This window comes from Micromys minutus (assembly GCF_963924665.1).
Source record: "Micromys minutus genome assembly, chromosome: 7".
Classification (NCBI taxonomy): Eukaryota; Metazoa; Chordata; class Mammalia; order Rodentia; family Muridae; genus Micromys; species Micromys minutus.
Genome location: NC_137976.1, coordinates 37,773,699 through 37,799,537, shown reverse-complemented (window position 1 = coordinate 37,799,537; position 25,839 = coordinate 37,773,699). Strand labels below are relative to the sequence as shown.

The 25,839-nt window shown below is 40.7% G+C and overlaps 1 pseudogene across 1 annotated transcript; it reads right to left on the bottom strand.

Moving 5' to 3' along the window:
- Positions 1-8,537: 8,537 nt before the first annotated feature.
- LOC308422818 (caprin-1-like) lies at positions 8,538-10,374 on the bottom strand (annotated as a pseudogene). Its single transcript has one exon. The product of its transcript is annotated as a caprin-1-like (transcript).
- Positions 10,375-25,839: the final 15,465 nt, after the last annotated feature.

Below are 25,839 nucleotides of genomic sequence, written 5' to 3'. Positions count from 1 at the left end.
CAGCTCAGTTTTTTTCTTCTTGACTGTTCAGATATTGCAAGTGGCCACTTATGTGGCTAGTGACCATCACATCTAACAGTGGGCTCCTCTCTAGTTATTTATATAAAGCTCTTCTTGGATTGCTCAGAAAAAAATACTTTTTTTGGTCCAGGGACGGCATGTTTTCCCAATGTAGGGGAATTCCAAGGTAATAGGGTAGAGAAGGTGATTGAGGGAGTGGGGATGGGAGCATGGAGGGGGAAAAGAATAACATCTCAAGTGTAAATACAGAGTATCTAATAAGAAACACCCCCCTCAAAAAAAAAAAAAAAAAAAAAAAAAAAAAAAAAAAAAAAAAGAAGAAAAGAAAAGAAAAGAAAAAAAAATACGTTTCAAACTACTCACCATTTTGGACAACCTCAATTTGTAGATGTTCCTAGGATGTTGCTTACGGAATCAGTATGGAACAACATTCAGAAGTGATGTGTATACTGTAAGTGGGTGTAATATCCTCTAGCTGAAAAGGATTAACTGTTAGCATCACTTGGGTTGCATTCTTGGCTTAGCTTGTTGTTAATGAAGCTCATGGGTCTGTCTGACACCTTTAAACTTTTGTCTCCTAATAGATTTATGCCTTAGTTACAGCTGTTTGGGGGGGCTGTGCATAACTAACATGATTATTAATTAACACTTTATAGGAGATGTCATAAAATATTTTTAAAATTTATTAAATCTTACATGTATGGGTATTTTCCCTGCACATCTGGCTGTGCACTATGTGTGTGCACTGTTTGAGGAGGCCAGAAGATGTCACTGGATCCCTTACAATGGCTTTATAGATGGTGAAGCACCATATAGGTGCTGAGAATCAAACCCAGGTTCTCTGGAAGAGCAGCCAGTGTTTCTAACGATGGAGCCATCTCTACAGCCCCAGAAATAACTCAGTGTAGTGGTTCGAATGTTAAATGTGTCCAGAGACTCATGTGTTGTAACATTTGGCCCTTAGCTGTTGACATTGTCTTGGGAGAAGATGTCTTTACGGGGAGGTCTTGCAGGATACACTGGTGTACTTGGGGATGGGCCTTGGCGTTTATATTTGACCCTCTTCCCTATGGATTACTGTGATACAAGCAAGTCTTTGCCTTGTGCTCAGTCTATGTCTTTTCTGCTACTTAAACAAACCACTACTCCCTTAAGTATCCTATTTTGCCACAACAGTGAAAAGAATAAACAGTACACACAGCTAGAAGCTGTACACTTACCCTGGAGAGGCAAGTTTCCAAGCAGTTTCCATGGGTAGTCTTTTTGCTGAATCTTGCTGTAGTTTAGATCATGAATGCTTCCCAAAGGCCCATCTATTGATGACTCAGCTTTTAGTCACATGGTGCTACTGTGAGTTATTGGAACCTTTAGGATAGGAAGCTTAGAGGAAGTTAGGAGACTGACCACATGCTATTGAAGGGATCTTGACACTAGGCCCTTCCATTCCCCACCTTTTCTTTTACTTCCTTGGCAGCTTTGAGGTACAGAGATTTCACTTCCATTATCTCTCACCATGACATATGGTCTTGCCGTAGGCTGAAAGGCAATGGGCAGCTGACCGCTGACTGAGAAAGCTGAATCCATGAATTAAAATCAACCTTCCATTCTTCCAAGTTGGTTATTGATGGAACTTAAAAATGTTTACTTGCCACTGTGTGTATATCGGGGGTGGTACATGTCACAGTATATGTGTGAAAGTTAAGGTCAGCTTTGTGCAGTTGGTTTTCTCTTTCCACCTTTATGAAGATTCTGGGGGCCAAACTTGGGAGATCTGATTTTCACAGCAAGTTCTGTTACCGGCTAAACCATCTCATCAGCCTTAACTTTGGTATTTTGTGATAGTAACTATGACAATTGAAAACTACAACTCCTTTTAGTGTTTGTATAACCTGAGGCATCAAGAGAAGCCCTGGTCTTAGGTTGACTGAGGTCAGCAAAGACATTTCATTGTGTTCTAGTTGATAGAGCTTTCCCAGATAGAGCCTTAAGGATGTTGGTTGTGCATTGCTGGATGAAGACCTTGGTCATGTGATATGAAGGTTGTGTTCCAAATATCTTTTTAGAATGATTGCTTATTTCCTAATTAGAGCCTTACTTGATATTAATGGCCTTAGAACAATTTTATGCTGTATGAATATTTTAGGGTTTCACAATTTCATAACTTTATTACCCAGTCCAGTAAAAGCTTCACCATTACAAATCCTCAGTTCAGTCTTACAAATGTTTCAAATCATAGTCCCAAGTATCACTACAAAATTTAGAAGAAATGGTTGAATTTCAAGGTTAACTTGACTTGAACAGAAATGATCAGGTGCTTTTGACCTTACTATAAAATTATTTTCTTATAGTTATTTAGAGATAAGTTTATTCCAGTCTAAAATGTATTATGAGAACACAAAGACACAGCAAATGAGTAAAAAGGAATTAGTTTTTACACTGATTAAATCTTGAGGACTCAGCCTTTCGCAGCTGCAATGGTGGGAGTAGACAGCGCCTGTATCTTAAACGTGGCACTTCACAGCTGCGTTTAATTGTATAGGCTTCATCTTTCTGAGACATTTGAACCTAAGCTGTATGTTTAGGCTAAACATATTGCAGAATGATGTCAATAAGTTGTTTTGAAAAGATTTTCAGGAGACAAGTCCTCTCACCCAGGCTCAGGGAACACTGCAGAAGAGGAGAAAGAAAAGAAAAAAGCTTTAGGGTCTGGAGGAGGGGAAGAGTGCTCTGGTATGACACAGGTCCCGGACTCAGGACTGTAGACGCTGAGGCTACTTGCACAATAACTGCACATGAGTAAGCCAACTGGCAGAGCTGGAGTAAATGATTTCCAGACCTGCACACTGCTGGGGAGCTGATATCAGTGGATAGTTGCTGGCAGAGAGAGAATCATTCTTTATTGACAATATGTCCACAGGTAGAGTCATGCTGTGGTGTAGTGGATGGCTCTGCACTCTTGAATGAGTTGCTCTCACTGGAGTTGGTAGCCAACAGCAGCAACAGCAGCACTCCCAAATCCAAATACTCAACCTCCCCCAAACAGATGTGATGCTGGGAGAGGCATTTGAGGGAGCATATGGAGAACATGGGAAGGTGTACTGGCTGGTTTTGTGTGTCAACTTGATAGAATCTGGGGTTATTATCAGAAAAGAAGCCTCGCTTGAAGAGATACCTCCATGAGATCCAGCTGTAAGGCATTTTCTCAATTAGTGGTCAAGGGTGGGAGGGCCTATTGTGGGTAGTTCTGTCCCTGGGTTGGTAGACCTGGGTTCTACAAGAAAGCAAGCTGAGCAAGTCAGGGGAAGCAAGCCAGTAAGCAACATCTCTCCATGGCCTCTGCATCAGCCCCTGCTTCCTGACCTGCTTGAGTTTCAGTCCTGACTTTCTTTGGTGATGAACATCGATATGGAAGTGTAAGCTGAATAAACTTTTTCTCCCCAACCTGCTTCTTGGTCATGATGTTTATGCAGGAATAGAAACCCTAAGATAGAGGGAGAAAGAGTAGATATCATATATATATATTAAATCAACTGAAAAGATTTTAAGAATAGAGAAGTCAACTTGGATTTGGAAAGAATGGTTCTTGCTTGTGTTTATCTCTCTTAGAACAAGACGTATTTAGGTCAGTCAAGTCAGTGGGTCACATAAAAGGAGACATGAAAGTGGTATGGGGGCCTGTTAGGAAGAGAGGTTTAGTGGGAGAGGGAGGGAAGGGGGGATGACTAAGATTTATTATATTAATGTACAAAACTCTCAACCAGTAAGAACTATTATTATTATTATTTAAAATTGTTCAACAAGCAGTTAAAAAGGCTTAAACTCTTCAAGCACAGCTACAATGTCAAGTGAGGTTCAGGTGGATTTTTTTAAAGAATGTTATTGTCACTGTGTCACCTAAGGAACACACTTGTCCCAACTATCCTGGGAACTTCTAACTCAAGAATTATTGCTTGTCACTGATATACATAACCTAAGTTGTAGGGATCGCTTTGTGTCTGGGAGCAGCATCCAAACAAGATGACCATTTCCAACCCAAAGAACTATCCTTGTGTATTTCTTGTTTCCAGGACAACAGGAGTTGTTGCTAGTGATTTGTAATGAGGCTGTGGCTCTCTGCGGTGGTAGAGAGAAGAAAATATTAGTTTTGTTTCAGAGCCAGGAACAGCAGCACAGACACGAGCATCATGGAAGCAGAGACGGCATTCAAGTTAGAAATAATTTTGGTTCCCATCCCAAAGGTGGACCAGACTTCCTAAGTCAGTGTTTTTGAAAGACATTGAATTTGATTTGGTAAATGAAGGAAAAGAAAAAAAAAAGTTTTCCTAGACTAAAGCTATTTTTTAGGAAGATAATGTGAACTTACACACACACACACACACACACACACACACACACACACACACACACACACGGCTGTTTTATTTATTTTTGTTTGTTTTGATTTTGAGGCAGCATCTTGTAGTATGTCCAAGGCTGGCCCAGAACTTACCAGCCAGGCTGACCTTAAATTCATAACTACCTTTCCCAGACTCCAAAATGCTACACAATGTCGGGCTGATAAGTATTTTTATATGCTCAAGCAATCACAATAAAAAATGAAAGGAAACAGGTATTAACAATTTTAATTACATATTATTTAGTTCAGTGGCTATATAAAAATTTTGTCATGTAATTATCATATTGTCTTCCAAGTTACAATCCGCCTAAATGAGGAGTAAACATAGTTCAAACGCTCATAGCGAGGGCTGCTCAGTGGCCTCCCACAGGACAACCCTATTCTACACTCACTTTTGTACCTCTATTTCATGTACCTTCTTCCCCCATCCTCTTAAAAGAACAAACGCCTTCTCAGACACAGAGTCTTGACTCCAGAATTGCTTGACCAGAGGTTGGTGGTTACCATTTGAACAGATGTTGAAGAATTTTAAATTGATGCTTAGATAGGAGAAGCCTACAAATCTCTTTCAACCTGCAAGGTCTGTGACTCTGTGATCACCGAGAAAAGGATATAGAATTTCCAGTTTGAGAAGACCTCTTTCCTGTACATTATGCTGTTCACTTTCATTATCTTCTGACTGGAAGTTAACCTGTTCACTACTTCCGCCATGTACAAACGGCCCCTTTCTAGACTGCTGCACACTTTTACAAATCTTTCTCGTAAGCGTGAATGTTTATCGTCCACGATTTCTCAGCCTTACAGCAAGTTCCCACTGGGGTCTTACACCGAGCTGGCCTCTGTGCACAGAGCTGAAAGGAATCCATCACAGTCACAAGACTCCAGGGCCGATGGCTCACACTATTCCAGTGGTTTTGTCTCCCTTTCCCCTGGTTTCTCGAGTCTCTCAACACATTGTTGGGCATCGACAGCAACCAACAAGCCTACTAATAAGAAAACAGTGGCCTGACACCGATTCCTGTTTGAAAGGCCAGTCCTTCCCCAAGGGCTGTTCTCAGTGATGAGAAAACCAAAATGGAGGCTCTCGGAACCTGATGCGCCTGAAGCATTAGGAAGAGGAAGCTCCTCACCGCCGCAGAGACACAATTATCTGCTGATGCTCTGCTTGCGTGCACCACTTGGAATTGTAATTTGCATCAAACATTCCTTAGCTGTCAGCCTGCTGCCAGCTGGACACTTAATCTCTGTCTACTCTCCGGTTCACCTTTCCGTGCCAGAGCTCTGGATCATGGGTCATATTATAGTGCTCTGACTTTATGGTGCGTGCAGAAAACAAACAAATGTCTTCAAATGTTAGAAACCTAAGGCTTGCGTCTCATAGAAAGAAAGGACGATGTTAGCAATGTGGGAAGCCATTTCTAGAAACAATTTAGGGATTCGGTTCTTACAATTCTGTGCATTTGAAAACATTCCCACTCCCTCCCTCTTACTTTCTTCCTGTCCCAAAGGATTTGGAAATTCAGATCCTGCACTGAGCACATCAGGCCTGTCTTCTACCAGCTTCATGTTGCCACCAGAGAGCAGCAGAGGTTTGTAGGTAGTTGATAAGTGCCCCAAATACCAATAAGAACGGTTAATAACCGATTATGATCATTAAATGTGGGGAGGGGGAAGTAGCTGATAGGTTATGTTTACCCATACACAACCTCTTTCCACTCCCTCTCTCTGGGGTGTGTGTGCAACTATGTAAGTTTAACCATTTATTACATTAATTGGGAAGCATTTTTTCTCCTATGACCTTAAGAAATGTGTGAAAACTAGGCCCTTCCTTCCACCTCCCGCATAGCTTGAATGAATAAACTGAAGACACTGATTCAAAAGTCTGAGGAAGTACAACCCTGTATTGCTAGATCTGGGCTTAATTTTTTCCCAAGATACAACTTTTAGAAACATGTTTCACTTGTTTTGCTTCTGCCTTCAGAACTGAAACTGCTGTCTGCCATTTCTCCGAGACAGGGAAGTGAATCTAAAACACTTTTCAAAAGACAGCAGTTTAAACGGGTGGTAGCGGCAGGCATTCGATATCTTTTTCTTTAAGAACTTTCAGGCAGCAGGAGAAAGACATGTGACCAAAAGCGTTAGGATTATCTATCCATTAGAGATTTTCATCAGCACCCATTACCAGTTTGAGTGACAATACAGCAAGACCCCAGGGTTAGTGACAGTGCATGCTGTGGTGAGGGATGACAGGCAGGACCAGTCCTCACGTAAGTCATTGTTTCAGAGACTGGGAAGTGTTCCACAGGAATCTAAACAGTTCACATTGAGCACAGAAGCAGCCTGTAAAGATACCCCATCTTTGATGCATATTTTCCAGAAGAGCCAATCAAAGCCCGATTTGCCTTTTGGCTTTGTCTTACACAGTATCCACCACTAAAGAGCAATTTACACGTGTTTTTAATCCCAGTCATTTGGCCAGAAGGCCAGTGACTATGTCTAGGCTGGTAAACCAGGCTCACTTGTGTGATTAAGGAGCCATGCACAATTTGGTATGCTTCCCATCTGTCGGTGCTCCGATTTAATGGGAAAAACTGTGAAATGCAGTTGTTTTGTTAAACCATACCCCACTCCACTCCTTTTGTTTTCCTTTCAAGGAAAATTCTTAACTTTGTCAATTACCACTGAATAATTCTAGATTATTAGAATTATTGTAGATCTTATCCAATGTCTAAAACTCAGTCTTGTATTGTTTTCCAAGCCACTTCAACTAATCATGGAGATATTATCAACCCATAAGTATATAATGTTTTACTCCTAAGCAAGGGTGAGGAATCTGAGCATCATGTGCAAGGCTCAAGAGGACACTTAGGACAGAACATGCAGACGAATTCCTTCCAGGGTTATAAGCTGGTACAACTACTCTGGAAATCATTCTGGCAGTTCCTTAGAAAATTGGACCCCGCTATTCCCAAAGATGCCCCAAAATATAAGGATACATGCTCCATTATACTTACAGCAGCCTTATGTATATAGCCAGAAGATGGAAAGAATTCAAATGCCCTTCAACAGAGGAATGGATACAGAAATTGTGGTGCATTTACACAATGGAGTACTACTCAGCTATTAGAAACAATGACTTTATTAAATTCCTAGGCAAATGGATGGAACTAGAGACTATCATCCTGAGTGAGGTAACCCAGTCACAAAAGAACACACATGATATGCAGTCACTGATAATTGGATACTAGCCCCAGAAATCTCTGAATATCCAAGAAACAATTCACAGACCTTATGAAGCTCAAAAAGAAGAAAGGCCAAAATGTGGAAGCCTCAGTCCTTCTTACAAGAACAAAACACTTCACAGGAGGAGGTACAAGATCAAGTGGAAGAGCAGGGATTGAAGAGGGGATATTTCAGGGGCTGCCTCACCTGGGGATCCACCCCATGTGCAGCCATGGGACCCAAGCACTATAGCTGATGCTGGGAGGTGCTTGCTGGCAGAAACCAGATAGGGGTGCCTCCTCAGGGGCTCTGCCAGAGTCATGCAGCTGAGCATGCTTGCAACAGAGACTGGAGCAAAGGCCATCCACAGACTGCCCTACCTGGGGATCCATCCCATATATAGTCACCAAACCCAGACAATATTGCTGATGCCAAGAAGTACATGCTGACAGGAGCCTAATATAGCTGTCTCCTGAGAGGTTCTGCCAGATCATGAGAAATAGAGGCAGATGCTCATAGCTAACCAATGGAGGAGTTATAGAAAGGACTGAGGGAGCTGAAGGGGTTTGCAAACCCATAAGAATAACATCAACCAACCAGAGCTCCCAGGGACTAAACCACTATCCAAAGAGTACACATGGATGGACCTATGGCTCCAGCTGCAAATGTAGCAGAGGATGGCCTTGTTGGGCATCAACTGGAAGAGAATCACTTGGTCCGGTCAAAGCTTGATGCCCCAGTGTAGGGGAATGTCAGGGTGGGGAGGAGGGAGGGGGTGAGTGGGTAGGGGGCACCCCTCATAGAAGCAGGGAGAGGGGGGATGGGATAGGGGTTTATGGAAGGGAAACCAGGAAAGGGGATTTGAAATGTAAATAAAATATATCCAATAAAAATAATTTTAAAACACAAAACAGAACAACAAAAACCAACCAATGTTTGGAGCGTTTAAGAATGAAGGGCAGTAACCATCATATCCTCTAAATCCATTGGCAGGACTCCTATATCCGTTCATCAAACCTGTGGCACCAGGAGACCCTCCTCAAGATACACCACAGCTGTTGTAATAAGGCTGACTGCTACGTGGAAGGCCAGTGCTCTGCTGGGGGCGCCGCTGGTGCTTCCCAGGCACTTGATGAGGCTGGTCCTGGGATTCACGGTAAGAGCCAACCACCGTTTGCAGCTGGTCTTGTTGAAGCTCAGTTGGTTTCACTTGGTGAGGCTGACTGGAAAAACTGGTTATAACCGACCTGGTACTGACTCTTTAAGGTTTCTGGTTTGTTAACAGGAGGAACTGGGGCATTCATATCGAACACTGTTTGCATGGATTGGAACAGAGCTGCATTTTCAGATCGCACGGCTGTGCAAAGGTTTACTTGTCCCCGCCTGGAACACTTGAGGCTGGGAAGCAGAGGGGAGGGATGCTGTAGCCTGGTGTGTATTTAAAGATACTGTTTCCTGAATCTGATCAACTAGCTCCTTTTGTGGCTGGTACAGGGTCGAGATGCTGTGTATTCCTGGCTTGTGGATGAAACCCAAGGAATCTGTGTGGCTTCTGGTTGTATGGGAAGCTTAGATCGGGCAAGTCTAAATTCGGAATGAACCTGAGGGCAAACCAGCTGAGGTTTGGGATTGTGCTAATACAATGGTGGGATCAAGTGTCTGATTTTCAAAATCCATCAGTGAATCCTATATGAAATTACAGGGCCCTTGCATTTGTGCCATCAGATCTCGTACACGCTGTCTTCTCACGAGTGGATCTGACTGAGCCACTGGAGTCTGAAGGAGATGCAGCGTGAGGTGAGTTTACCACCTCAACTGTTTCAAATGCCTACTCGTCATCTATTTCCCCCTTCTCAGCACTGCTGAGCTGTTTCTGCCACGAACCGCCTATTGACACAGCTGACCCAACCCCACTTGGCTCTGCGTAGTCTGTCGGCTCAGCTTCAGCTACCCGGTCTTCCACTGTAGGTGCTGAAGCTGCCTCTTCCTCCTCTTCCTTCCTCCTCCTTTGATGGTTGGGAGTGCTGTCAAAGTCGTTGGAAAACCACGCTCAACAATTTCCTTTAGCACTTTATAGGTTGTTCCCCAGACAGGCTTTTCTTTCCCTTCCAGCGGATCCCACACGTGAACGGAGGCATGTCCCATACTGCCCACTTAACCTCATGTCACACTCGGCTCTACTGGATTGTTAGATTTCACCCAGCAATGACAGCTCCTCTTCAGACAATATTGGCACTCCACTCGGACCTTGTTTCAGATCAGTTCTCATACCATCTCCCAGCTTATCCAACACACGCTGTAACGCAACGACAGTTTTTAAGCGCTGCTTTTCTGCTGCTGCTCTCATACGCTGTTCCCGACCTATTGTCTTCTTTGTTTCCCGAATATCGTCACTTAAATGCCACCAAACTCCTCTGTAATTTCTTTGCGAACTCCAAATTATTTGTGACCTCCTGGTACTTAGATGCGGCATCCAGCAGGTCTCGATCGAGCCTTTCCCCTTTATTCATGCGTTCCTGGTAATCATCAGGTTTCCTCATTTTCTTCTCAAGGTTGTGAGGTTTTTGTTGATTATATCTGCTTCATGGCCTCTGTCTGGACCATACCAGTGCTGGTTGCCGGATGCTGAGAAACTGGCGCAGCTGCCCGGCTGCCGGGAGTGATCCCGGAGGAACCGGACGGCAGTGGTCCCATGAGGTGCTGCTGCTTCCGCTGTGGCTGGTGGCCAAGGGCATCTTTAGACTGAGAAGAGAGGAGAAAAAAAAAGGGAGGGAAGGACAGGAGCAGGAAGTTAGGAGACACGGGACAAAATGTGTAGCGGGCCAAAACTAGTTTTTGTAATTGCATTTATTTCTTTGCCTGTGTGAAGATCTGTCATGGTACAATTAATGTTTATATGCCAGATGAGATCTGATGCATAATTTTATAAAAATCTTTCTTTAAAATGGTTTTATAATTACATTTAATTTTTAGTATGTGTGAAGATCTGTGTGTGTGCCATTAGAGTCAGAGGACAACTTGCAGGTCTTGAGGCATTCCTTCTGTTGTGCGGGTCCTGGGAATAGACCTCAATTCATCAGTGTGCTGGCAGGCAGCTTTCCCTCTGGGTCTTCTTGCTAGCCCTACAAACAAAGCGTTACTAGAACATAACCCATTTGTTCATGTTTTGTCTGTGGCTGCTTCATGCAAAAATGGCAGAATCGAGTAGTTTTATAAGAAGCCATATAGCCTGCAAAATCTAAAGATTTTTTTTTTGTAAAGTAATTTTGTTCTTACTAGAAAAACCCTTGCTCTCCATCACATCTGTATTTGAAATTTAAGTTTGGGATGGTATGCGGAAGTAGAATCTGAATAGGGAGTTTGGTCATTTATGGCACTAGTCCCAGGCAGTGGATGTCCTCTCTCGGGAACATCTAGAGCAATAGTCCTAGCTCTGGGTCAGTTCATCGATAAATGAAAGTGTTACAGAGTGTGTGGTGTCACCTCATGGCAGGACCTGTGGTCTTTTCCAGATACAAGCTTCTGTGACTGTGGGATGATCCTTATTTTGACATGGTTTACGAGTGGCTGTAGGGAGGTCACTGTTCCAGGTCCCTTGACTTGTTTTTCACTATCCTTGTGGCTTCTGTCCTTCACGTAGGGCCTCACAGAACTCTACTATGGCTTTGAATGCAGCTAGCAGATTGACTTTTGAAATCTCTTTTTCTGCTGCCTGAGTATGTGCCGAAGGAAAGAAACAGTCTTCATTCATTCCTTTCCTACTTTAGGATTTAAAGCTGTAGAATTGGAGAACTGTGCAGGTTGTGAAACACGTCAGGGAGGTGCCACCGAATCTATAATTCCTGGACATGGTATTAATTTCACTGGGAAGAATAGGAACTAGGTGAGGACAGTGCCTTACTCTCGATGAACTTCACACCCTCTCTGTCTCACTCCTGAGTCTACATTTGGGGATCTGGAACTCGAGTTTATTGATTTTTTTTTTATTTACTACTTTTCAAATTTTAGTAAAGGTATTCAATGTCACATTAGATATTAGTGTAAAAGCTTTGATAATTTTGTCATTTATTGTTAGAATGCCATAGCCTGAACCAATATTATGAGACTGGGAAAATTAAGAATATGTGAAATCAAAATATGGTGTCATATATAGACTATACACATTTTTAACTTATCCCATTTTGAAATTACATATTGGTTTATTAACTTAAATGTTCAGTTGGTGTGACAGTTTTTTTTTTTTTAAGCTGGTGAACATTTATTAATTGCCCATGACAAGGGAGGTTACAAAACAAGATTGTTTGGCGGGAGTTGATATACCATTGGAATCTGTTTTTTTTTTTTTTTCCTTTTTCTTTTTTGAACAACTTTATTTTAAAAAACCAAGATAAATGAACAAATTTTAAGCATTTTTGCATAAAAGCATACAAATACATTTTTGTCAGTGCTTGGCTATTTTTTTCCAAAGGTTTGATAGTGTGCATTAAGGTCTTACTAGTTACAATGAGCAAAAAGTACATGTAAAACAGGATGTAACCCAGAATCCTTACACACCAAGAAAACTTTGACTATTACCATTGGAATCTGAATGACAATAAGAATGCTTGAAATGGCTTGAAAGGGCCCTATTGCAGCATTTGGTAAAGAATCTCATTACTAGTATTTTTGTTTGTTTATGTAATTTGAGCACACATATGGATTGGTGTGACAGTTTTAATTGTCAATTTGCTACAGTATGGAATTCCCTGGTAAGAGTATGTTTTTGTTGTTGTTGTTGTTGTTGTTGTTGTTGTTATTGTTGTGGCTTTTATTTTGATTTTTAATTATTTGAGATGAGAATTTTAATGAGGAATTATCTAGATCAGGTTTGCATGTGGATATGTCTACTTTGCCCATTGTAGGAAGAACCTGGGTCCTGGACTATATACGTGTAGAGAAGGGGCTAAGCACAGGCACACGTGTGAACATTTGCTCTCTTGTGTAGACTGTGGATCTGACCGGCTGCCTTGACTTCCTTGCAATGATGGGCTGTAACCTGGAACCCTGGGCTAAGCTGCTCTTGGTCAAGATAATTGTATCACAGCAACAGAAATGAAGCTCAAAGCCCTGGTAACCTAACTACTGTTGGGAAGACACCAGAGACAAACAGCTGGTTAAACAGAAGATGCTCCCCATGGGACTTTGAAGAGCACACCAAATATAAACTGGATCTAATGTGGTTTAATTGAGTGACACTCATGGATTATTTTTTAAATACAAATATTTATGTAGGTATGATCTTGTCACTATCAATTACAATGTTTACATTTCTTGATCTATTCCCCTTTAATTTATAAAACATTCATTGGCAAAAAGGCTTTTAATTTCCCCAGAAACCATTGATCAGGTTAGCACTTTTGATGTCTAGAATATTTATAATGCAGATATATACAAATGTGTTATTGGCCGCATTATCCTAGAGGTCTTTAAACATGTGCGGCTAACTTGGTAGCCAGAATCTGCGCCAGAGAAAGAACTCAATTTCACATGTCTTACATGTGAAAATCACATGTGTTTACATCACTTGTTATAATGATGTAGATGCAAGGCCCTTGATGGATGGGGATGACACCAGTGGCTTCCATTTTACATCTCTTCCGGCATAAGTGTCCAGGGAAGTCCCCTTACAGGCACATCCTGCTCTTACCTCTTTCCAGACTCAAAGATGGATAGGGGAAATCTTTGTTCTACTACCTTTAACTATGAGGCTTGGGATTAATCTCTTAACTGAGGACTAGTGTCTCCAATGTAGGTAAACGGTCTACATTGCTTATTTGTTCAGAATGACAAAATGCAACCTGATGGCCACAGTAAAATTCCTAGTAGCCAGTGCAAATGACACTGCAGTTAAGGTTGGAAAGAAGCCAGCAGTCTATGTACCACCACAGCCCATGGATGGATCAATGACTGCGGTGCCTTAGGGATGGCTCAGTCAGTTGACCAGAAGATGCCTTTGCCCATCAAAGTTTACCAATGTGCTAAGATGGACGAATGATTCCTGTATTGGTCAAATCAAGTATGTGATTGTATTAACTATCTGCATGCCAATTCCCTTGTGTTGTAGAAGACACAATGAGGCCATCTGCCTATAAGGCCTTATTAACTAAAAATTAAAGATAGGAGTCATGCATAAGAGAAAAATATAAGTCACAGTTTCCAAGGACTTTTTAAAATATGAAATAACCACAAACTTTATAGTAAAGCTGTGGCTACAAATCGAATGGAAGTTGACACTGGGTACCCTGCCATTGTGGATACTTCAGTGTGTATCTTGTATAAAACAGTTTATTCTCCTTACACGAGAGCAGTATTGACTTTAGAATCAGAACACTATCACCGACAACAAAACCTCCCAGATTCCTTCATCTCAGGCAATTTGACCTGTAGGCAGCTTGTAGGAAAAGGAGCAGGGAATCCAGTTTGGAACCACACATTGGATGGAGCAACTGTGCTTCCTTACTGCCTTTCCCCCTTATGTACAAAGTTGAGTACATTTTAATTAAGTAGGATTATTTGGAAGGAGGGTCTCAGATGATCAAGTTAGTATTGCAGTTTGACTGGTGTCCTTATAAAAAGGCTTGATTGGACAGAAACACACAGGGAGAATGCCATGTGAAAATGAAGGCAGATATCTGAGTTGTACATTCACAAGATAAAGAGCACCAAGGCTGGCTGGTGAACCATCAGCAAGAGCGAGGTATGAGACAGGATCCTTCATGGCTTCTAGAGGAACCAGCTGTGCTAATCCTCAATTTTAGATGTCTGCTTCCAAAATAGTAGGGCAAACAATTTTTTATAGTCTATGATACTTTATTTGTTGACCCTCACATCTAATGTGTCACATAGAAGTAGGTAAGACATAGTCATTGGCTGATTAAGTGACATTAGTCACCGGTATTGGGGAGTGGTGTAAGAGGGGCTGAAAGAGAAGGTTTGCCTGGAAGAGTTACATTTCTGCCTGGCCGACCTGGTCAGTATTACTGTCTCATCCCATTCCGCCTCTTCCTGACCTTAGCCTGCCTTAGCTACTTTAGTGAAAGTACAGGTGAGTGGGCAAAGCCCATGACTAGCTAGGCAATCAAGCCTGGCCTCTAAAGTCGATCAAAGGCTAGGAGCTGATTTTCAACACGGTCACTTCATTCTTCTTCTCTTACACGAGTACAGACTTTGTGTCTCTGCTTCCCAATTGTGAATGTGAGGAGACCACCTGCTTCAGGCTCCTGCTGCCCTGAGTTCCTAACCATGCTAGGCATAGTCTGGAACTAAGAGTCAAAATAAACCCCTCCTTCCTTAAGTTGTCAGGACATTTTATTGTGGCAACAGGAAAATTAAATAAGATGACTTGTTTATGTAGTTATTTTGCCTATGGAATGTCATCTGCTAAAATTGAATAAAAGAATGCTTTTGAGTTCATATTGGCTCAACTTCCCACACGTAATATGTTAAAAATTTAATTGTATCATTTCAGAAGGCCATGCATCATTGAAGATTAATGTTACATAGCTCAGGGGATGATACACAGCTAGAAATATGTGCTGTTTTATCATACATTCTATATATTATAAGCTATTCACAGAGAATTGCCTGCTATATAACATGCTGTTTCCTTTTGAACTGAGAATTTCTGCCCATGGGTTTTGATAGAGTAGAGATTTTACCTCTAAGCAGTTAGAGGTGAAATGTGTCACTGATATTAGGAAAGAAATTAGGCAATGGCCCTAAGGACTTGATTTGGGAAAAGGTGGGGCTTAAGCTTTGAAAGACATACTGACTCCAGAACCATTGCCTTAGTCTGTTTATAATGTTCGAACAGTATCCTCAAGATTATATAATTCAAAGACAATAGACATCAATTTCCTTGCAGTTCTGAGTCTGGAAAGTCAGCAGGCTTGCTGTCTGATAAGAGCTTCTCTCTGCACCAAGAGGTCATTTTCCTGTGTCCACTGAAGGACTTGGTGGAGTGGAGAGAGGCAAAATGAATCTGGATGCTGTGTGATGCCTCCTTTAGAAAGATTTCAATTCACATGTGAGAAGTCTTCTATAATATCTCACCTTTCATAAGCCCCACTTATTAATGCTGTTACAAAGTTTTCATCTGAAAATTGCCAAGACTATACATGTTTAAACCATAGCATCTATTCATGTAGAAACATAATAATAGATATTTTATAGTTAATCGTAATTTTTGATTTTCTGAGAGAAATGAGCAATGAGATATTTTGAGATGCTGTCAACCAATGCTCATTCTTTCTTTTTGCCTAGAATTCTTGCCATTCTGTCCATTTCAAAACCCCTTTCCTATTGTTTAGACATCCACAGACAGGCCACATGGAAGATATTATGTAGTTTCTCTCAAACTTTGTATTTGTGAGCCAAGGAGGGTACCAAAGCCTCTGGGCATTATGGTAACATCAACTTTGTTAAGCTGTTAAAGATGTAGTATATTCTCTATAGACCTATTATAAAACAGAACATATAATCTGTATCTTTTAAAAATACAAAACAATGCTATATGTGGAACTTTTTGAGTACACTATTTAGAAAAGAATATCTAGGCTCACCTCTCAAAATCTTGCTAACAATGGGCAGGTTGCTGGACTTTTTCCCCTTCTAGATTCTTTGTCTGTAACAGGTCAGACAAACTTCTTACAAGTTGTACAAATTATACAGCTACCACCAACTCTAAAGTTGTCTGGTGTAATGTCTGGCACACAGCATATACTCACAAGTGATAATGCTGCTGCTGCTGATGTCATCAGTATCTAGGTTGGAGAATTAATACTGATAGGTTAGTGGGTTAGAGGTGCCTTTTACAGCACCACTGTTGAGAATTTTGCTGCCATCTCTTCTTTTGGGGTCTATGCACTCAAACTATTTGGAGGAACTGGCATGAAACACAACTCTGGTAAGGAACAAATATTACAACTACCTGTTATGCATTGATGCCTGCTAGATTCTGTGTGGTCTCTGGGCAACTAGGGGTTAAACATTGCTGTCAGGAGAGAATTTTCAGGCTGAGTAGATAGCTGCTGGTAAACAGTATATAGTGTAGCACCTTGTAAATATAAGGATCTGAGTTTGATTTACAGACCTCATATAGAAACCAATAGCAACCTCCAAGAGTGTTGGTATGCAACAACAATCCCAGTGGTGAGAGACAAGAGACAGCTATAGGTCTCTGGGACTCATTTGGTAGCCAATTCATCCTATGTGGCATGTTCTAGACCAGTGAGAGACCCTGCCTTAAAAAAAAGTAGATGGCATTGAGAAATTACTCTGGCTTCCACACAAGCAAACATACTCATGCATTTGTACCTGCTTACAACATATGTACACACATGAGTGTGTACACACACACACACACACACACACACACACAATGTAAGAAATAGAATTTTAGATGAGATTGATGTATTGGCCATTGAATGAGACAAGAGTGTGAAGGGTTGAGGTCTTTAGTTTGAATGTCTTACGTTTGCCTCAAGAAAAACATCTGGGCTGAATTCAAAATATTAGATCAGAACAAGAAGCAGGAGTCAGGAAGGCTGTTTCCTCTCCTAACACCATAACAGACCTTCCTGACTGATGGATTTTCATACCTTTCTAAAGAGCCAGCACCAGGCTTCAGAATCCCTAGTAGGATTCTCTAGGCATATACTACTAAATCATTCCTAGAGAAATTTTTGGATAGCTCACGGGATATTCCAGAAGTTTTTGACACTGCTAATAAGTGAAATTAGCAACCGAAGAAGCTCGGCTTCTAAAGTGTGTGTTTGAACAAGCCTTCCAGAGATCACCGTATCTTAGTCTCTACTTCCCAAAAACAATTGTGTTAATGTAGCTTTCAGGATAAAAAATAGGAAGATAAAGCAAACAGAAGGTTGATACTGATTTCCCAATGCATCTAACTTTCTGTGTGGCTCAGAATGGCTCCAACTACCCCCAAATTCAGGGATTATAGGTATTTTCTACACACTTGGTAAACCCGTGAGAATTTCTAAAGGTTGGTGGTAATGTAGAAAATAAAGCTATATTGTGAGCTTTGCATAAGTGGGTTGAAATCCATTTAACCACTTTATATGTTGAGTCATTTTCTACTCAGAACTAGTTTTTAAACATTCAGTATCAGAAAATGTTGTCTCATTTAATTGCTCAGATCCTGTGCATGTGAGCACATCCCATTCCTCCACTATGGCTTGTAAATTTCACACTACAATCATATCAGAAAGGTCTCTAAGGGTGAGAACTCTCTCAACTTCATCATGGTGACACACATTTTCCAATATCCTAATTTCCATTTCAAAACTCTGATTTAATCTTTCACAACAGAATTTATGATCTGATTTCCTAAAAGTCACAGTGTGGTTGGTTTTGAAAAAACATGAGTCTGAATAACCATTTTTTTTGCCTGTTATTTATCATTTCAAGCAAAGATGATATTTATGGTAAGCCAGAAAATGACTGTGTTCTAGCTGGAACCTGTCAGTATTTCCTCACACAGCAAAAGGGTCATGGCTGAGATGCTTCAGCTAAGGACTTTAAGAGCATAGAATATCTTGTGTTACAGGGTTGGGTGGCCCACTGTGATCATTTGGGTTTTTATAAATAAAAAGTTAGGGGAATTGAAGGTGTTATGTCTGTCACTTTGGCTTTGGAGACAGAGAAAGTAGCCACAAAGCAAGAAAATGCAAGAAGCCTCCTGAACATGAACCCCCCCCAAAAAAACTCCCAAACTCAAAGGGATAAACTCCCTTCAAATGTCTTCAGAGGAACACAACTCTGCATAATTTAGCCTAATGAGACTCATGTTGGAATTCTGACTATTAGACATTTAAAATAACTTGTGTTGCTATAGGACATCATGTTTGCAATTTGTTAAGATATCAATAAGATGGGATATAGTATTTCTTGAAAGTAGCTACTTCCAGCATAAAGTTCATTTCCTGATAACATGGTACTTATTACAAGATATAGAACAAGTACCTTATTCTGTGCTTTATATATATTTTCTTACAGACCAAGGTTTAGAAATGTAGCCAACTAATAAGATTAAACAAAATTAACTGGTTTAACTAATTTGTAAAGTACATCATGTGGGACTCCTTTTATAGCAAGCATGGCCATGAAGAACACTCTATTAGTAAGTTTGATGCCATTGCTTTGATTTGTGACCAAGCATGCCACGTTTATTCTCTGTTGCTTTTGTCTAGCTAATACAAGCATCAGAAAGTATGCCATAAGATTCACAAGGAATAGTTTTGATTTTCAGAACTGCTGGAAAGTATTTTTAAAGATACCTAGGATACCCCAGACTACAGCATAAAGACTACAATATGGTAGGGTAAATCTTCATTTACAAACATTGTCTCCTCAAGGTAATTTCCCACTCACGAAGGGGGAAAAAGCTAAGTCATCCATTTCAGGCTGAAGGTAGACTTCTGAAAATCTCTCCTCCTTACTGCTGCCTTGTATCAGCTGGGCAGTGGTGGCATTGAAGTAAAGAGCGGGGTGGGCTGTAGTGGTATTGTGTCTGGCGGGCACAGAATGCTTTTTTCTTTTAAAGTTAACTTCGAGTCTCTGAATATTTAGCTCAAAGACTCTGAATTTTAAAGTCGAGCTCAAGAATTTACATGTGAAGGTATTGTTCTTCAAGAGAATTCCACGGTCTCCCTTTAACATGAGTTAAACACTACCTTGTTTGATTGATTTTCTAGGACCACCGTAATAAAATACCATGGACAGCAAGTCTATTTCCCGCCAGTTCTGGAGTCTGGGAGTCCATGTTTGATGTGTCAGAATTTACATGTTCTGTGAGGCCATTCTTAGTTCAGAGGCTGCCATCTTCATTGTGGATATAGAGCTCAGGGCCTTATGGTTTCACTTAGCTTTCCTTACTTCTCTTAAATCTCTGTATCTAAATATAGCCACTCCAAGTAGGAATTTCAGCACAAGAACTTGGGAGGCTACTCTGTTCAAGCCATGCCACACCCTAACCATGCTGCTTCTCTGAAAAATGGAATACTGCTTAGAAATAAACGTTTTTATTTCTTTATTGGATTATTCCTTACTTACATTCCAAATGTTATCCTCTTTCCCAATTTCCCTCTGGAATCCCCCTATCCCATCCCCTTCCTCCTAGCTCTATAAGGGTGCTCCCCCTCCCACCCCCTTATTCCCACCTCCCCTCCCTGGCATTCCCCTACATTGGACCTTGAGCCTTCACAGGGCCAAGGGCCTCTCCTCTCACTGATGCCTGACACTGCTATCCTCTGCTACATAAGCAGCTGGAGCCATGGCTCCCTCCATGTGTACTCTTTGGTTGATGGTTTAGTTTCTGAGAGCTCTGTGGGGTCTGGTTGGTTGATATTATTGAAATATTTTTTAAAATATATTAACTTCCTTAGAATTTTATACACGAATATGATTTACCCCTACTCTCCTCTTTCACTACACTTGTAGTTTATTAGACACTGCCATATTGCCTGCACAAACCTTGAAAGAATACATTTGACTTGATTTTTCACTATTTACCTTCCACCCAAGTTACAGGGACCAAACAGCTACTCTCAACTGAGACAGCAGTTTACTTATTTTCCATTTAAAAAACTGAATGCATAGGGAGTGGGGATTAAATACACCAGGAGTTTGGTGTATTGTCATCAGCAAATGGAAATCACATTAATTTTTTTGTAACAATTTCCTGCTATTTAGAAATAGAATATTCCTGTTCTTACTTTGGCCAAGATGTTTGTCTACTGATGAATTAAAGATGCAAGGTACAAGAGGGAACTAACAGAATTAGCAAACATGCTAAAAAAGGGGTTGCTTATTGGAATAAAACTTGACATTCAGAGGACAGCACACATGTACTGAAGCCAGAGAACGCCATGTAGAGAATGCAGAGAAATGCTGACAGCAGATCCGGGCTTTAAGAAAGGCAGTTAAAGGAAATCAGATCCCAGTAAATGCTCTTCAGCCTGGGAAATCACTCTCTCTCCATTATCATGAGCAATGAGTTAGGTCTTCCTTGGCTCACGATGGACCTGCGCTCACACAACAATCAATTTTCCTGAGGCAGATTCTTATGCTGCCAAAAGCCAGGACAGTTTCCAGATGGCTGCTGTTCCCAGCTTGCCAAAGCCTCCTCAACCTCCTCTGGTGACCGTATGTCCTGGCATTTATAGACTGTACCTAACTCTGTTCATCTCAGTAGGATGGAAACTCTAACCACGTCGGACACAACTGCTCTTCATTGTGTGTATTCTCAATGTATATCGTAGAAATCAATACATTCACACACGGAAACGCCTTCCCTGTCAGGTCAGATTGGTGTGTTGTTTACACAGGCCTGCATCATCTAATTTTGTTAGAAGCTCCATATTGAGATTCTGACCTCTAAACCTCGAGCTAATCAATCGTTTTTCCCTTATAAAGTATCTAGAAGCATGAAATGGATTATGATCCCACTCCATGTCCTTAGGATTATGGTTAACTTTTCTTTTTTTTTTTCTTGATAATTGTTTTTAAAGATGATGGTATTTGATCTACAAATATAGACTGTCTTCTCTGAAGAGGGCTATATTTTTTCTGATTTGTGCATCTACTTATTTAAAATGCCTTATGAACGGGACAAACATTTTGAAGTTAGATTATGTATCAATGTAATGCCTCAAGGTTTTTCTTTTGGTTCATGAGCTCCCCTGAGTCTTGCGGGTTTCTCTTGGGGGATTCTTGGCTATTCATGTGACTCCCGTGGGTTCTGCAGCACTGCATGCTCTGCATGGCCACCTGCTGTGTCTTTGGAACAGGAACACTCATGAGACTGTCCCTTCTGCTTTCAGTTCCAATGGTCTCCATTTCCCACGCAGCTCTGTTGTAGATTAGAAAGCAGGCCCTCTTTCTTGTTCCGCATTCATCCGTGGCTGAAAGACGCCTTCTTACATTTAATAGGCAGAGGTAATAGCCTCCTTCCAAATTTCTTGCCCGAGGCATTGGTGGTATGTCCTTCATCTACCCACTCTGGAACACAAAAATCAGGAAGATCACTTTTTAATTCTATTTTCTGCCCTGCCAAAGGCTCTCCTTAGGTGGCCAACTGGCCCGATTCTGAGAAACCAGCAAGCATACTGTAGCCTAGTGCCTCAGAAGTCACGCGCCGGCTCGCCAGCAGCTTGAGTGAACGATCTGTTGGTCACTTAAGATTCCGCTGTGTAAGTTTTTCCAAGTGTCTTTCTTCCGTCTTTAAACGTTGGAAGCTAGCAACAAGTCTGTAGTCTTGATGATGCTTGCAAACAGAATTCATTCTGTGCTGAGCCTCACAGAAAGCCTCCCATGACAACCCTTTCTTGCTATTCGTTTTCTTTAAAACACATTATAAGCGTGTGTTTATTGCACAAAGTGGGTTTAGTGCCGAGGTTTTCAAACAGAGGCTTCGCGTGCTTTAATCCTATGGACTGGCAGGTTTCCTTTCTCACCCCCCTCCCCACTTCAGCGGGGCCCTTTCCTGTTTCCCAAACAGACCCTTTCTATTCTTACGCCCTATTTGTTAAAGTCTATTCTCTATGTGAAGACAAAAAAAGTGATATTGTTTTCTGGTTTTCTTTGTAGAATTCAAAGGTTTGAGGGAAAACTTAGAATCACGATTATAAAACGGATCGAATTCTGTTTTCCCAAAATACAGGGCAAAGCTCTACCTCCCTGCATTTGGTAATGTGACCGTATTGTTGCACACACTTGGGTGAAGTCCTGTGGAAATAAGAAAGCCCCATGGCCCGGTGTGACTGAAGTCCTCTTAGGAGTGAGGCTACATGAAAACTGAGGGTAGCAACAGTGTAGCTATCAATCAAGAGTCAGACTGTTAGCAAACCGCAGGAGGTGAGAGGCAAGTGAGGACGGATTCCCAACTGAGTTTAGAGGCCTGGCCCAGATTTGATTTTTGGACTTCTAGCCCCCAGATAAATTGCAATTATTTTTAAAATGCCTATTTTTTTTCTGGTATGTTTTTCTGGTAGCTCCAGAAAATTAAAACATAAGTCATAGGTGGCTGTTTATGTGTTACTGGTTTTGGTATGATGAATATTCATTGTTTTATAAAGGTTTTCCATATTTTGAACATTTCCCCCTATATTCTAGTTCCCTCCTCTCCCCTTTTTGTCCCTACCCCTTCCCACCAATAATCTTTCACTCTCTTAGTTTGCTTCACTTCTAGTTTTATGTCATGTATATACACACATGATCTGATGTGCTTATATGAAATATGATTCACAAAGGAGTGAAAACATGTGCTATTCATCTTCCTACGTCTGGCTTAATTACATAATATCTCCAGGTCCCCAGAAACCCCTCTCAGGCTGATTCCCAGCCAGTGCTACTTCTCTAACCCTGTAGATAACTATTGCATTTTTCTCTCGTAGTGTAGCCTGTTCTTGATTTCACATAAATGGAATCATAACTGCATTATGCTTAGCTTGGGCTTTTTCTGCTTAGCACAATGGCTGTGAAAGTCACTTGTGTAGTCCTTACCTGCAGCAGCCGCTTGTCTTCAGAGGTATGGCAGTGTCTGTTACAAGGCTTACCATGTAAATTGATTTCATGAATTGACTTGATTTCGCTGTGTAGTTTTTGTAAAGGACAAACAACTGGAGCTGCCTGCAATAAAGAGATGACAATGACCCTGATTTTAAAAGTTAACGGAATCTGTCGCTCAGTAGGATGAGCTGAGACACCTGAGGCACTGAAAATCATCGGAGCATGCACACACTTCGGAGAAGACATCTGTGTAGAGTATTTTCTGATATCCGGACATTTCTTGGAGTAAAACAAAGATTTGGTTAAAGGACCCGAAGGTGATCTCTACCATGTGTCACAGTTCTGTGCATCTCTTCAAGTCCAGCTCGAACATCATCATGTATATTTTTGATTACATTATGTCTAAACTGAACATGTCCCTCTCTGTGTATATCTGATCACTGATCAGAAATATTTCTTACACAGTCACAATTCAATTTGTAATTGAATGACTATTCAGTCCTTATCTCAGTGACAAGGTAAAAAAAAAAAAAAAACTAGAATTAATAAAAGTACACATGTGAACCATGCATGAATTAGAATATCTATTTCTGGAAATTAAATGAGGTTGAGTTCTGAAAAAAAACCTACAATATTTTTTCTGTCATCCTCAAATCATACTTCTAGAATATAAAGGAAGTAACTGGAGAAACTTATTTAGATTGAAGAATGTTCTGTTTTATTCTGACATGGGAAGGGAGCAAAGGAGGCACAACATAAGGCAGGAAGATGGTTGACCAAATACATCAAGCACTGGTTCTCAATCTTCCTGATGCTGCAGTACTAAAGTACAGTTCCTTGTGTCATGGTGATCTCAGGAATCATAAAATTGTCTCATTGCATTGTTATGAATTTTAATGTAAATATCTGATCTGTAGAATATCTGATATGTGACCCCCAATGGGTACAACCCACAGGTTGAGAACCAGTACATTAAATTATTAAGGAATAACATTGTCCTCATTTGACCTCAGCTTTACCTTATTTTCCTTTTTTTAAAAATTGAACGACTTTATATTAAAAAACAAATATAAATGCACAGATTTTAAGCATTTTGTATAAAAGTATATGAGTACATTTTTTGTCAGTACTTGATTTTTTTTTAAAGGTTTGATAGTATGGATTAAGATCCTACTAGTTACAATAAGCATAAAGTACATGTAAAACAAGATATAACCTGGAAATAGTCAAAGTTTTTTTGGTGTGTAAACATTAAGCATAATGGATTTTAATTTTTTTTTGGGCTTTGTTTTTCTTGAACTTCATATATTCTGTGAGTTGTTTCTAGGGTGTTCAGATCTTTCTGGAGTTAGTATACAATTATCAGTGACTGTATATTATGTCTGTTCTTTTGTGATGTGTTACCTCGCTGAGGATGATATTCTCTAGATGCATCCATTTTCTTAAGAATTTAGTGAAGTCATTGTTTCTGATAGCTGAGTAGTACTCTATTGTGTAAATATACCACAATTTTTGTATCCATTCATCTACTGAAGGACATCTGAGTTCTTTCCAGATTCTGGCTGTTATAAATAGGGTTTCTATGAACATTGTGGTGCATGTGTCTTTGTTGTATGTTGGAGCGTCTCTGGGGTAAATGCCCAGAAGTGGAATAACCGGGACTTCAGGAAGTACTATGTCCAATTTTCTGAGAAATCGCCAGATTGATTTCAGGAGTGGTTGTACCAGTTTACAACCCCACCAACAATGGAGAAGTGTTCCTCTTTCTCTGCATCCTCTCCAGCATCTGCTGTCATCTGAATTTTTGATCTTAGCCTTCTGGTTGGTGTGAGGTGGAATCTTAGGGTTGTTTTGATTTGCATTTCCCAGATGGCTAATGATGTCGAGCACTTCCTTAGATGCTTCTCGGCCATTCGATATTCCTCAATTGAGAACTTTTTTGTTTAGTTCTGTACCCCATTTTTTAATAGGGTTGTTTGATTCTCTGGTGTCAAGCTTCTTGAGTTTTTTGTATACCTTGGATATAAGGCCTCTATCAGATGTGGGATTGGTAAAGATCTTTTCCCAATCTGTTGGCTGCCATTTTGTTTTCTTGACAGTGTCCTTAGCCTTACAGAAACCTTGCAATCTCATTAAGTCCCATTTGTTGATATTTGACCTTAGAGCCCAACCCATTGGTGTTCTGTTCAGGAAATTTTTTCCTGTGCCTATGTGTTCTAAGGTTTTCCCCACTTTCTATTCTAATAATTTCAGTGTACCTGGTTTAATGTGGAGATCTTTGATCCAGTTGCACTTGAGCATTGTACAAAGAGATAAGAAAGGTTCTATTTTCATTCTTCTGCATGCTGTGTGCCAGTTGGACCAGCACCATTTGTTGAAGAGGCTGTCCTTTTTCTATTGAATGTTTACAGCTCCTTCGTCAAAAATCAATGACCATATACATGAGGGCTCATTTTTGGATCTTCTATTCTATTACATTGATCCATGTGCCTATTTCTGTACCAGTACCATGCAGTTTTTAACACAATTGCCTTGTAATATAGCTTGAGGTCAGGGATAGTGATTTCCGCAGATGTTTTCTTGTTGTTGAGGATGGATTTTTTTTTTTTTTTTTTTTTTTTTTTTTTGCAGAG